The following is a 13020-nucleotide window of genomic DNA, read 5'->3' on the forward strand; positions in this document are numbered from 1 at the left end:
TCCATCTTCCTGCTTCTACCTAATGTGGTTGCTTTTCAGGTCTGTGGAGGACTGTCATTCTAGGGCTTCCTTTCAGTGCTCTCCTGGTTTGGAGTCAGTTTCCAAGATAAAAATCCTTCATCTTTCCTGGTTTCCTCCTGGCTTTGCTAGCAAACATGCTCAAGTAACTGCCTTAAAAAAGAATACAGGAGAGTTAAAGTTTCAGAGACCTCACATAGATGAAAATGTTTTTATTCTGCCCTCACACCTGATTGGTTGGAAATATAATTCTAGATTAGAAATAATTTTTCTTAGAACTTTGAAAGGGTTCATCTATTATCTTCTAGTATCTAGAGTGGCTACTAAGAAATAGTTTGCAAATCTGTTTATGATTCCTTTGGAAATGGCTTTTTTTTAAACTATCTAGAAGATTTTAGGATCTCCTCTATATCCTTATGTTACAGCATTTCACAGTGATAAGTGTAGTTATAGATCTTTTCATGCTTTGTGTTGGGCACTTAATTGACTCTTTCAATCTGAACACTGAGAAATGTGCATATTATTTCCTTGACAGTTTTCTCCTCTCCCCTTTTTTTCTTTGTTCAGTCTTCTAGTCAGATATGGGACATCCTGGATTAGTTTTCTCTCATATTTACCACCACCTTACTTTTATATTCCTCTCTGTTCTAGGAGATTCCCTTTACTTCGTTTTCAGTCTTTCATTTTTCCAGTTTTTCATTTCAGCAATCATACTTCCTTTTTGTCCAAGAATTTTTCTTATTCTCTACTTGTTCCTTTCATATGGTATTCTATTCTTATTTTTTGTATATTCTCAAATCTCTGAGAGTGTAATTTTAAAATTTTGTTTTATTGTATTCTTGTCCTTGAATTATCTGTTTCTTCTGAGGTCAGTTTTCAGTTTGTTTTACTTGAATTTTCACCTTCATGCTGCTCATTGTCTTTTTATGCTGGTGATCCTTAGCTGTCTAATTTAAGAAGAAAGTCTCAAGGGCTTACATGGATATACAGTGCTGTTCTGAAGGTAGGACTGTTTTCTTGTGGAGTCCCTCCTCTGAGACAGTCTTCTGCCTAGAACAGGACAGGACGAAGCTTTATTGACTGATGGGCTTTGGTTTGTGATGAATGGACATGGAGCTGACTATGAGATGTGAGCTTTCCACATGCCAAGACGAGATCTTCTCACTCTGGAACTGCAACAATCATTCTTGAAGCTTTAGATCTCCCTTGAATAATCCACTCAATTATTTACAGTATGATAAATGCTACCAGTCTCTTTAGCACAGGAATGGAAAGAGGAGCAGAGTTGCTGACTGGTGTGTTGTGTCATTTACAAACCCTTGATTAATTTCCCTCTTGTGAGCTCCTTTACTCACTCCTGCCTTTAGCTGTATACTATCTCTAAGCCCAGGGATTCTTTCACTTTCCATTGTCAGATGGATTTCTGTAGCTACCTCACATATTCAAGACTGCACCTTTCTCCACCTATTTCCATCCTTCAACCTGGCTTTATCTGTTTTCACCTTCCAGAACTGTGTGACAACCACTCTCTCTCTCCTCCAATTCTCTTCATGGTGATATGTTTATACCTTGTTGTGTTTCTATTCTTTTATTTTGGTTAAGTCTTGTGTGCCCTCTCTGCCATCTTGAACTAGCTTAGTTTTGTTCTTATTTCCTTCTCTCCCTTCACCCCATCTTTTTCACTTAATCAAAACTTCCATTCATTTGGTTTATCTGCTCTCAGCTTGCTATTGGGCAAGATAGCAAATAGATTAATTTTAAAGGAGGTTCTTGTTTATTCAAATAAATATCTAGTTAGTAAAATTCCAGGAAATATGACTAACTATAAGAAAAAGTATATGGGGCAGAGAAAAATTTTATAGCCTTGCTGAAAGAATGACATTAGGAAGAATGGAACCCAAGGAATCTTCATAGGGCCCTCACGGTAATTTTCTGCCCGAAACAGCCTCCTCTTCACTTATAACCAGGTGTAATCTTCTATTTCAGCTGTTAGAATGGGATCTGAGAAACTACAGCCCATGGACCAAATCCAGTCCCCTACTTGTTTTATAAAGTTATATTGCATAAAAATGGCAAAGTTGAGGAGTTGTATCAGAGACCATATGATTCACAATGTCAAAAATATTTACTATCTGGCCTTTTACTGATAAAATTTTCTGACCCTTCTCCTAGGAGATCATTCCTGTACCATGCCTTCTCTTTATTTCTTCATTCAAGAATTGAGCTGTAATTTCATAAGTAACCTTAGGGTCCCAATTTTTCATCACCTCAGAAATAACTTGGGTGGACATCATCAGATCAGAGACTCTTTGGACCTTAAATCAGCTGAATTCCATCTTACTCCACTCCCTCACCCAAGAACATAGTAACTAAGCTTGTTTCATATACTCTCATTTTTAAAATAGCAAACACTTGATATTCGTCAATTTGGATTTTTCCTTTCTTCTTGAATTAGTTTTGGTAATTTGTACTTTCTATAAATTATTTCATGTAAGTTTTCTAATTTTTTGGCTTGAAGTTATTTATAATATTTCCTTGGCATTCCCTTAGTTTCTGTAGGATCTGTAGTGATGCTTTCTCTTTAATTCCTGATTTTGGTAATTTGTATCTTCTCTCTTTTTTCTTGGTCAGTCTAGCTAAAGATTTATCCATTTTGTTGACTTCTCAAATAATCAATTTATTTCATTGATTTTTCTAATGTTTTTCTGTTTCCTATTTAATTATTTTCCACTCTGATCTTTTTTGTTTCATATATCCTATTTACTTTTGGTTTGGTTTACTTATCCTTTTCTAACTTCTTCAGGTGGAAGTTTTGATTGTCAATTTTAGATTATTCTTTCTAATATGTTTTTAAAGCTATACATTTCCCTCTACATATGTTGCATTCCATTAATATTAATATGTTGTGTTTTAATTTTTATTCACTTTAAGGTATGTTGAAATTACCCTTGTGTTTACTTCTTTGACTCATGATTATTGTTTGCATGCTAAATCTTTTCCATACTTTGGCATTTAGCCTGTTTGTTTCACTTGAAGTCCGTTTCTTGGAGACACCGTATAGTTGGATTTTGCCTTTTTTTTTAAATCCAATATGACAATCTTTGCCTTTTGATTTTAGTCAATTCACATTTAATATAGCTACTGATGTGGTTGGAGTTATGTCTACCATTTTGTTATTTGTTTTCTATACATATCATGTCTTGTTTTTGTATTCTTACTTTACTGATTCTTTTGTGTTAACCAAATATTTTTAGTGCACTATTTCAATTTCTCTGTTGATTTTTTAGCTATATTTTAGAGGTCTTAGGTTTAGTGGTTTCTCTGGGGATTATAATAATTGTCTTCAACTTTCACAATCTACTTCAATTTAATGTTAACTTAATTCCAGTATTATATAGCAACTTTGAGCCAATATACCTCTATATGCTATAAACTCAACAATATTTTCGTATACTTATTGCTCTTAATAATCATGTTTTTTAAAAAAATTAAGGACAAAATAAGAATATATATATATACACAATCTTTTATACTTAGAGATTTACTTACCATTTTCAGTGCCCTTTATTCCTTCTTGTTGGTCCAAATTACCATCTTGTGTCATTTCTTTTCATCTTAAAGCAATTTCTTTAGTATTTCTTTAGCAAGGATAAATTCTCTCTATTTTCGTTTGGGAGTATCTTTATTTGAGCTTCATCTTAAAGTATAGTTTTACTAGATATGGAATTCTTGATTAACAGTTATTTTTTTTCTGCACTTTTGAAGTGTCACTCCACTGCCTTCTGGCCTTCTTTTTTAATGAAAATGCTGCTATTAATCATATTATTGTTCCCCTGTACATTAGGACTTCCAAGATTTTCGCTTTGTCTTTGGTTGTCAGCAATTTGAGGATCATGTCTCTAGGTGTGGATCTCTTTATTCTTATCTCACTTGGTATTTGTTGAGCTTCTTATATCTGTACATTAATGTTTTTTAATTAAATTTGGGAAGTTTTCAGACATTATATTTTCAAATATTTTTCTCCCCCTTCAATCTCTCTTCTCCTCCTGGGACTCCCCTTATGCATACGTTAGCACTCTTGATGGTATCCCATAGGTGTCTGAGGCTCTGTTCACTTTTCTTCATTCCTTTTTTCTTTTTGTTCTTCAGATTGATTAATCTCTACTGATCTAGTTTCACGTTTGCTGATATTCTATTTCACAAGCCCAAATTCACTTTTGAGCATCTCTAGCAAATTTTTCATTTCAATCACTATACGTTTCAATTCCAGATTTCCATTCTTAAGTAAATTTTATCTCCGTAGTGATATTCTCCAATAAATTGTACATTGTTGTCATATTTTCATTACTTGAACATATTTATGATAGCTGTTTTGAAAACTTTGTCTGTAAATCTAATGTCTGGACTCATTCACTCAGTGTTTATCGACGGCTTTTCTTCCTGAGTATGGGTCATACTATCCTATTTCTTTGCACATCTAGTAAGTTTTGATGAAAATTAAACATTTTAATTACACATTATTGCAACTTTGGATTCAGTTTTATTTTTTAAGGTTTTTATAACTTGCTTGTACTTCAACTGTGGAATCTTTCTGCCCCATGGCTTGCAGCAGCTGATGTCTCTGAGTAGTTTTTGTTTGTTTGTAGCCTATCTTCCTAGGAGTTTTCCATTTGTCTGCATAGCTTAGTAGTCACCTAATGATTTGGGGGAGACATCGTGTTCAAGCAATAAAGTTTCCACCCTCTGCCAAGTATTCTGTCAGTGGGTTGAAGAATGCATTCAAAGTTGCTACTAGAACTCAAGTCTCCTATCATTTTTTACTTTTTGTCATACTCTCTTGAGTCTTCCCTGCATTTGCATACTTTCCCAATCAGCCATGGATATGTGGAGAATTTATCTCAACCTTTCTATGACTCTCTTATATCCAAGATCTCCCAGTTAAATTTTGGTTAATCTGCCACTTGCCTGAACTTGGACAGGAACCTCAAACTAGCAAAACTTTATGTTTTCTCTGTCCATTCCCAAACTAGTCTACCACTTTTAGCCAGCAAAGTCATGAGTTATCTCCCTCCACTCCACATCAAACCCACCCAGCCTCCTCTGGTAGCAAAGCTGCTGATTTTTACATTCAGATTCATGCTGATAAATCTAGAGTTTTTCCCAACTGAGCTGGAGATGGAGAGAAGGAGGGGAGTAATGGTAGCAATCCCAGGCAGGAAGGCTTCAGATTCTCACTGATCCTACCAGACATCTAGCATTTTTTTTCAAGAATAAATACTTCTCAATTTGATAACTGTAGTTTCTCAACATTGTGTCTAAGTATGTATTCATTTTTATTTAATCCTGCTGAGAACTCATTTTGCTTCCTGTGTCCAAATCAATACACAATTAGTTATGGTTTTAATCAGTTTGTAAATTTTTAAGCCAGCTATCATCTCAAAAATTATCTTTTTTTCATTCTTTCAATTCTGGTTTTGGAACTACTATTAGATGTATTTCACACCTTTTCCAAAATCTAAATATCTCGTGTTTTCTATCTCACTTTTCATTTTATCCTATACTCTAGGTAATTTTTTCATATCTAGCAGGGTGCCGTATTTCTCTCTTTAGCTGTATGTAGACTGCTGTTTAAGATTTCTAGTGATTATTTAAATTTTGGTAATTTTTAAAGTTTCTTTCTAGATGTTCTATTTGATTATTTTACAATACTTGGAAGTATTTCTTTTCTTATATCTTTATTCCTTTTAAATTGCCTTGAGTTTCTTTGAAAATACATATTTTATAGTGGCTATCTAGTAGTTCTATTAGCTGAGGTTTTTGGATATCTAATCTCGTTCTTTATTGTATCCATCATCTTTTGCTCACAGAACATTACTTCTTATTTTGTAAGTTTTTATTTTAAGTTCAGATTCAGTGGAGATTTATCTTTGGGACTTTATGCAGTAGGGCATCAGGAGTGTCTATTAGGGATATTTTGAACTAGCATCTGCTAAGTATCCTAAAGATAGTTCCATGAGATGACACTTTTCACGCTAGGTTTATGGTTTTGGGGTTCCCAAACCATGCAAATCATATAAATCTGAGCCCCTAGCCATAATTCAATTGAGGCTTATTTTATGCATGAATTCACAAATTATTTTATGTGTGAATTGCCACCCAGAGACCAGCTAAGACAAACAAACTGCCTTGTCTTCTCTCTTTGTCAATAGAATCACATTTTCTGGTCCATTCTTTTAGTAAGAGTTCAGTCCTTCAAGTGTTCTAGTTTTGTGCAGTGGCAGTAGTCAGAGGGGAGGAGACAAGAATCTTAGTTCTAACCTCTAGGCTTGGGTTTGTCGAAATCCTCTTTTACCCTTGACAGTTCTGTGCAGCCAAAAAGGGGTCGCAGCTTAAGAATGCACTTAAGCTGTTTTAAGAACCTGAGAAAGCATTAGAAGTTGTGATTCATAGTAAATGAAGGTAGCCATTTAACTTGCAGATGGCAATTTACAGGGCAACCATCTACCCTTTACAGAAACCTATGGATTCCCCTGTAAATTGGCCTTTCCTTAGCATCCAGTTGCCAGAAACAGGATGTCTACTACCTTGTGCTTACTCACCTTGTCCACCCCCACTTCCTACACATAATCTAAGATACTTTATATTTTCCCAAAGACCAGGGTTACTTTTTTTTCCAGCCCTTATTCCCTTTAATAATTTATACCAAATATCAACTGAATTATTTTTCAATACAAAGATTTAGTCTACTTGTGTTAAAAAATTTGGCACCCTGTCACTGTGATCTTCAATAAATTTGCGACTTCTTATCACAACCAGCCATCCTTTTATTCGTGATAGAAAACCTGTTTAAAATATAAAATGAAGTCAATATCATCATATTGCCATGACATTTTAAAAATGTCACATATTATGAGAAACATTTGGCACTTTAAAGGATTCACATATACTTTAAATTATTTTTTTAATTCTTTATTGAGTTAATGATAGGTTACAATCTTGTGAAATTTCAGTTGTACATTATTGTCTGTCAGTCTTGTTGTAGGTGCACCCCTTCACCCTTTGTGCCCACCCCCCCTTTCCCCTGGTAGCCACTAATCTGTTCTCTTTGTCTACATTTTTTAATTCCTCATATGAGTGGAGTCATACAGAGATCATCCTTCTCTATCTGGCTTATTTCACTTAACATAATTCCCTCAAGGTCCATCCATGTTGTTGCAAATGGAATGATTTTGTTCTTTTTATGGCTGAGTAGTATTCCATCGCATATATATACCACATCTTCTTTATCCAATCATCTGTTGATGGGCACTTAGGTTGCTTCCACATCTTGGCTATTGTAAATAATGCTGCAATGAACATTTGGGTGCATAGGACTTTTGGAACTGCTGACTTCAAGCTCTTTGGATAGATACCCAGTAGTGGGATAGCTGGATTGTATGGTAGTTCTATTTTTAATTTTTTGAGGAATCTCCATACTGTTTTCCATAGGGGCTGCACCAGTTTGCATTCCCACCAGCAGTGTATGAGGGTTCCTTTTTCTCCACAACCTCTCCAACATTTGTTACTATTTGTTTTCGTTATTTTTGTCATTCTAATGGGTATAAGGTGATATCTTCGTGTAGTTTTGATTTGCATTCCCCTGATGGTCAGCGATGACGAATATCTTTTCATGTGCCTATTGGCGATCCGTATATCTTCTTTGGAGAAATGTCTGTTCATGTCTCCTGCCCATTTTTTGATTGGGTTGTTTGAATTTTTGTTGTTGAGTTGTGTGAGTTCTTTATATATTAAGCTGTTGTCAGATGTATGACTTGCAAATATTTTTTCCAAGTTAGTAGGTTGTTCTTTTGTTTCAATCCTGTTTTCATTTGCCGTGAAGAAGCTCTTTAGTCTGATGAAGTCCCATTTGTTTATTCTTTCTATTGTTTCCCTTCTCTGAGAAGGCATGGTGTCCAAAAAGGTCCTTTTAATACTGATGTCAAAGAGTGTACCGCCTACGTTTTCTTCCTGAAGCCTTATGGTTTCAGGTCTCACCTTTAGGTCTTTAATCCATTTTGAGTTTATTTTGGTGAATGGTGAAAAAGAATGGTCAATTTTCATTCTTTTACATGTGGCTTTCTAGTTTTCCCAGCACCATTTGTTGAAAAAACTTTCTTTTCTCCGTTGTATGCCCTCAGCTCCTTTGTCGAATATTAGCTGTCCATAGATGTGTGGTTTTATTTCTGGGCTTTCAATTCTGTTCCATTGATCTGTGCACCTGTTTTTGTACCAGTACCATGCTGTTTTGATTACTGTAGCTTTGTAATATGTTTTGAAGTCAGGGAATGTGATGCCTCCAGCTGTGTTCTTTTTTCTCAGGATTGCTTTAGCAATTCAGGGTCTTTTGTTGCCCCATATGAACTTTAGGATTCTTTGTTCTATTTCTGTAAAGAATGTCACTGGGATTCTGATTGGGATGGCATTGAATCTGTAGATTGCTTTAGGTAGAATGGATATTTTAACTATGTTTATTCTTCCAATCCATGTACATTGAATGTCTTTCCATCTCTTTATGTCATCATCCATTTCTTTCAGAAAAGCCTTGTAATTTTTGTTGTATAAGTCTTTCACTTCCTTAGTTAAATTCACTCTGAGGTATTTTATTCTTTTTGTTGCAATTGTGAATGGTATTGTGTTCTTAAGTTGTTTTTATGTTAGTTCGTTATTAGAGTATAGAAATGCTACTGATTTATGTAAATTGATTTTATACCCTGCAACTTTGCTGTAGTTGTTGATTACTTCTAAAAGTTTTCCAATGGATTCTTTGGGGTTTTCTATATGTAAGATCATGTCATCTGCAAAGAGCAAGAGTTTCACTTCTTCCTTCCCTATTTGGATTCCTTGTATTCCTTTTTCTTGCCTAATTGTTCTGGCCAAAACCACCAGTACTATGTTAAATAAGAGTGGTGATAGAGGGCATCCTTGTCTCTTTCCTGTTTTCACGGGGATGATGCTCAGTTTTTGCCCATTGAGTATGATGTTGGCTATGGGTTTGTCATATATGGCCTTTATTATGTTGGGGTAGTTCCCTTCTATCCCCATTTTGTTCAGAGTTTTTATCATAAATGACTGTTGGATCTTATCAAATGCTTTCTCTGCATCTATTGAGATAATCATGTGGTTTTTATTCCTCAGTTTGTTGATGTGGTGTATCACATTGATTGATTTGCAGATGTTGAACCATCCCTGTGTCCCTGGTATGAATCCCACCTGATCATGATGTATGATCCTTTGGATGAATTGCTGAATTCGGGTTGCCAAAATTTTGTTGAGAATTTTTGCATCTATGTTCATCAGTGATATTGACCTGTAGTTCTCCTTTTTCATGCTGTCCTTGTCAGGCTTTGGTATCAGTGTGCTGTTGGCCTCATAGAATGTGTTAGGAAGTGTTCCATCCTCCCTAATTTTTTGGAATAGCTTGAAAAAGGTAGGTATTAAATCCTCTCTGAAAGTTTGGTAGAATTCCCCAGGAAAGCCATCTGGTCCTGGGGCTTTATTCTTTAGGATACTTTTGATTGCTGTTTCGATCTCTTTCCTTGTGATTGGTCTGTTCAAATTGTCTGCTTCTTCTTGACTAAGCTTTGGGAGATTGTAGGAGTCCAAGAATTTATCCATTTCCTCTAGGTTATCCATTTTGCTGGCATATAGTTTTTCATAGTATTCTCCTATAATCCATCATATTTCTGCAGAGTCTGTTGTTATTTCTCCTCTTTATTTCTGATTTTGTTTATTTGAGCTTTCTCTCTTTTTTTCTTTATAAGTCTGGCTAGGGGTTTGTCAATTTTATTTATCTTCTCAAAGAACCAGCTCTTTGTTTCATTGATCCTTTCTACTGCCTTTTTTGTTTCCATAGCATTTATTTCTGTTCTGATTTTTATTATTTCTCTCCTTCTGCTGACTTTGGGCTTTGTTTGTTCTTCTGTCTCTAATTCAGTTAGGTGTAGTTTAAGATTGCTTATTTGGGATTTTTCTTGTTTGTTAAGATGTGCCTGTATTGTGGTGAATTTTCCTCTTAATACAGCTTTTGCTGTATCTCATATGAGTTGGTATGGCATATTATCATTTTCATTTGTCTCCAGGTATTTTTTGATTTCTTCTTTAACTTCTTCAATGATCCATTGCTTGTTCAGTAGCAATGTTTAGTCTCCACATACTTGTGCCTTTCTCAACTTTTTTCTTGTAATTAATTTCTAGCTTTATAGCATTATGATCAGAGAAGATGCTTGTTATTATTTCAATTTTTTAAAATTTGTAGAGGCTTGCCTTGTTTCCCAGCATGTGGTCTATCCTTGAGAATATTCCATGTGCACTTGAGAAGAATGTGTATTCTGCTGTTTCTGGATGGAGTGTTCTATATGTGTCTCTTAAGTCCAACTGTTTTAGCTTTTCATTTAATTCCACTGTTTCTTTGTTGATTTTCTGTCTGGATGATCTGTCCATTGATGTGAGAGGGGTGTTGAGGTCCCCTACTATTATTGTGTTAGTTTTGATATCTTCTTTTAGGTTTGTTAATAGTTGCTTTATGAACTTTGGTGCTCCTGTGTTGGGTGCATAGATATTTATAAGCATTATTTCTTCTTGATTAAGTGTCCCTTTGATCATTATATATTGACCCTCTATGTCTCTCTTTACCTGCCTTATCTTGAAGTCTGTTTTGTCTGATGTAAGTATTGCGACACCCACTGTCTTTGGTTTGCTATTAGCTTGGAGTATTGTCTTCCACCCCTTCACTCTGAGCCTGTGTTTGTCCTTGGAACAGAGGTGTGTTTCCTGGAGGCAACAAATTGTTGGATCTTGTTCTTTAATCCATTTTGCCACTCTGTCTTTTTATTGGAGAGTTCAATGCATTTACATTGAGGGTGAGTATTGATGCATGAGGGCTTAATGTTGTCATGCTGTTGCTTGTTTTCCGGTTTTCCTGTGTTTCCTTTGTCTCTCATCCTGTGTGTTTTAGCCTACCCATTGACTTCTGCAATTTCTTATGCTGTGCTTCTTAGATTTTTCCTTATTTATGTTTTGTGTCTCTGTTCTGTTTTTTAGTTTAGTGGCTACCCTGAAGTTTGTATTCAGAATCTCGTGTATAACATGGTCCATTTTCTGGTGGTCTCTTACTTCCTTAGCCTAGACTGATTCAGTCCCTTTCCTCCTACCCTCCTAAATTATTGTTTTCATCTCTTTTTCCAACTTGTGTAGTGAGTTTGTGATTAGAGTGATAAGATTGTCTTTGCTTTGGTGATGTCCTTCCCTTTATCCTAATGCTATAGTTGAATATTTGCTATCCTATTCAGATTCTATCCATTTGTCTCCCTACTCTGTGTTTTGTGACCCCCTTCTCCCTTTATTTCTTTTTTCAGATATGAGAGCCTTCTTGAGGATTTCTTGTACTGGAGGTCTTGTGGCTATGAAGTCCGTTAGCTTTTGTTTGGAAAAGATTTAATTTCTCCCTCATATCTGAAGGATATTTTTGCTGGATAGAGTATTCTTGGCTGAAGATTTTTATCCTTTAAAGTTTGAATATGTCATTCCAATCTCTCCTAGCTAGTAAGGTTTCTCTAGAGAAATCCGCTGAAAGTCTGATGGGGTGACTTTGTAGGTTATTTTCTTCTGCCTTACTGCCCTGAGTATTCTTTCTTTGTCATTCTTTTTTTTTTTTTTTAAAGATTTTATTTTTTCCTTTTTCTCCCCAAAGCCCTCTGGTACATAGTTGTATATTCTTCATTGTGGGTCCTTCTAGTTGTGGCATGTGAGATGCCGCCTCAGCGTGGTCTGATGAGCAGTGCCATGTCCACGCCCAGGATTCGAACCAACGAAACACTGGGCCACCTGCAGTGGAGCGCGCGAACTTAACCACTCGGCCACGGGGCCAGCCCCTCTTTGTCATTCATTTTTGCCATTTTTGCTACTATGTGCCTTGCGGTAGGTCTTTTTACATTGGCAAATCTAGGAGATCTGAAAGATTCCTCTGCACACATTTCTCTCTCAATCCCTAGATTTTGGAAGTTCTCTTGTATTATTTTGTTGAGCACACTTTCTGCTCCATTTTCCTTTTCCACGCCCTCAGGAATTCTGATTATTCTTAAGTTGCATTTTCTCACTGAGTCAGCTATTTCTCAGAGATTTTCTTCATTTTTTAAAATTCTTAGTTCTCTTTCTTCCTCTGTCTGGAGCCATTCAGCTTGTCTATCTTCAGTTATGCTAACTTGCTCCTCTATGGTGTCTACACGGGCATTCAGGGAATCCGTATTCTGTTTTATCTGATCCACTGTATTTTTCTTCTCTAGTATTTCTGATTGATTCTTCTTTATAGTTTCAATCTCTTTTGTGAAGTAACTCCAGAACTCATTGACTCAATTCTCTATATTTCCCTTTACCTCACTGAGTATTTTGATGATAGCTACTCTGAACTCATTTTCACTTGGTTTACCTATTTCCAAGTCCTCAGGACGTACTTCTGTGTTTTTATTGTTTTCTTTTTGGATGGAGCTTTATAAATTGCTGGATGGTAGAGGAGCGGTTTTTGTGCATGGTGCTATTATTTGGTTGCAGTTACAGCCTGTCGCCATTAGATGGAGATTGAGAGTGACATGTTCTGAGCCCTCCGCCTTCAGCCGTGATGGTGGCATGCAGCGCGGGTTGGGGGAGGATGGGCACTTTCTCTTGTGTGCAGACCTGGATTTTGTTCAGCTCTTGCTGTCTGGTTTCCTGGGGCCTTGGCTTGATGGTGTCCCCCCACGTGCAAGCTTTCCCTGTTAGAGGGTTTCCACTGCCCCAGCAGTGGGAGTCCTGGACAATCCCGTGGACACGCGGCCCCTTCCCTCCCCGGTGGCAGTGATCCCAGTCTCTAGGGGAGGGAGTGAAGTTCTCTCTTATGCCATTCCAGCTCCTCTGAGGGTGGCTCCAGCCTCTCTGCCTTCCATTGTTTGACTGCTGTGGGTCTCTGATGATTTCTGTTATTAGGATATT

At 36.3% G+C, this 13020-nt stretch overlaps 1 protein-coding gene across 7 annotated transcripts in view; it reads left to right on the forward strand.

Annotated features, from left to right (window-relative positions):
- SLC9B1 (solute carrier family 9 member B1) overlaps nucleotides 1–13020 on the forward strand; it is a 76459-nt gene that overhangs the window by 34519 nt on the left and 28920 nt on the right. The gene's annotated exons all lie outside the window — the stretch shown is intronic.

This window comes from Equus przewalskii, chromosome 3 (assembly GCF_037783145.1).
Source record: "Equus przewalskii isolate Varuska chromosome 3, EquPr2, whole genome shotgun sequence".
In the NCBI taxonomy this organism is placed as follows: domain Eukaryota; kingdom Metazoa; phylum Chordata; class Mammalia; order Perissodactyla; family Equidae; genus Equus; species Equus przewalskii.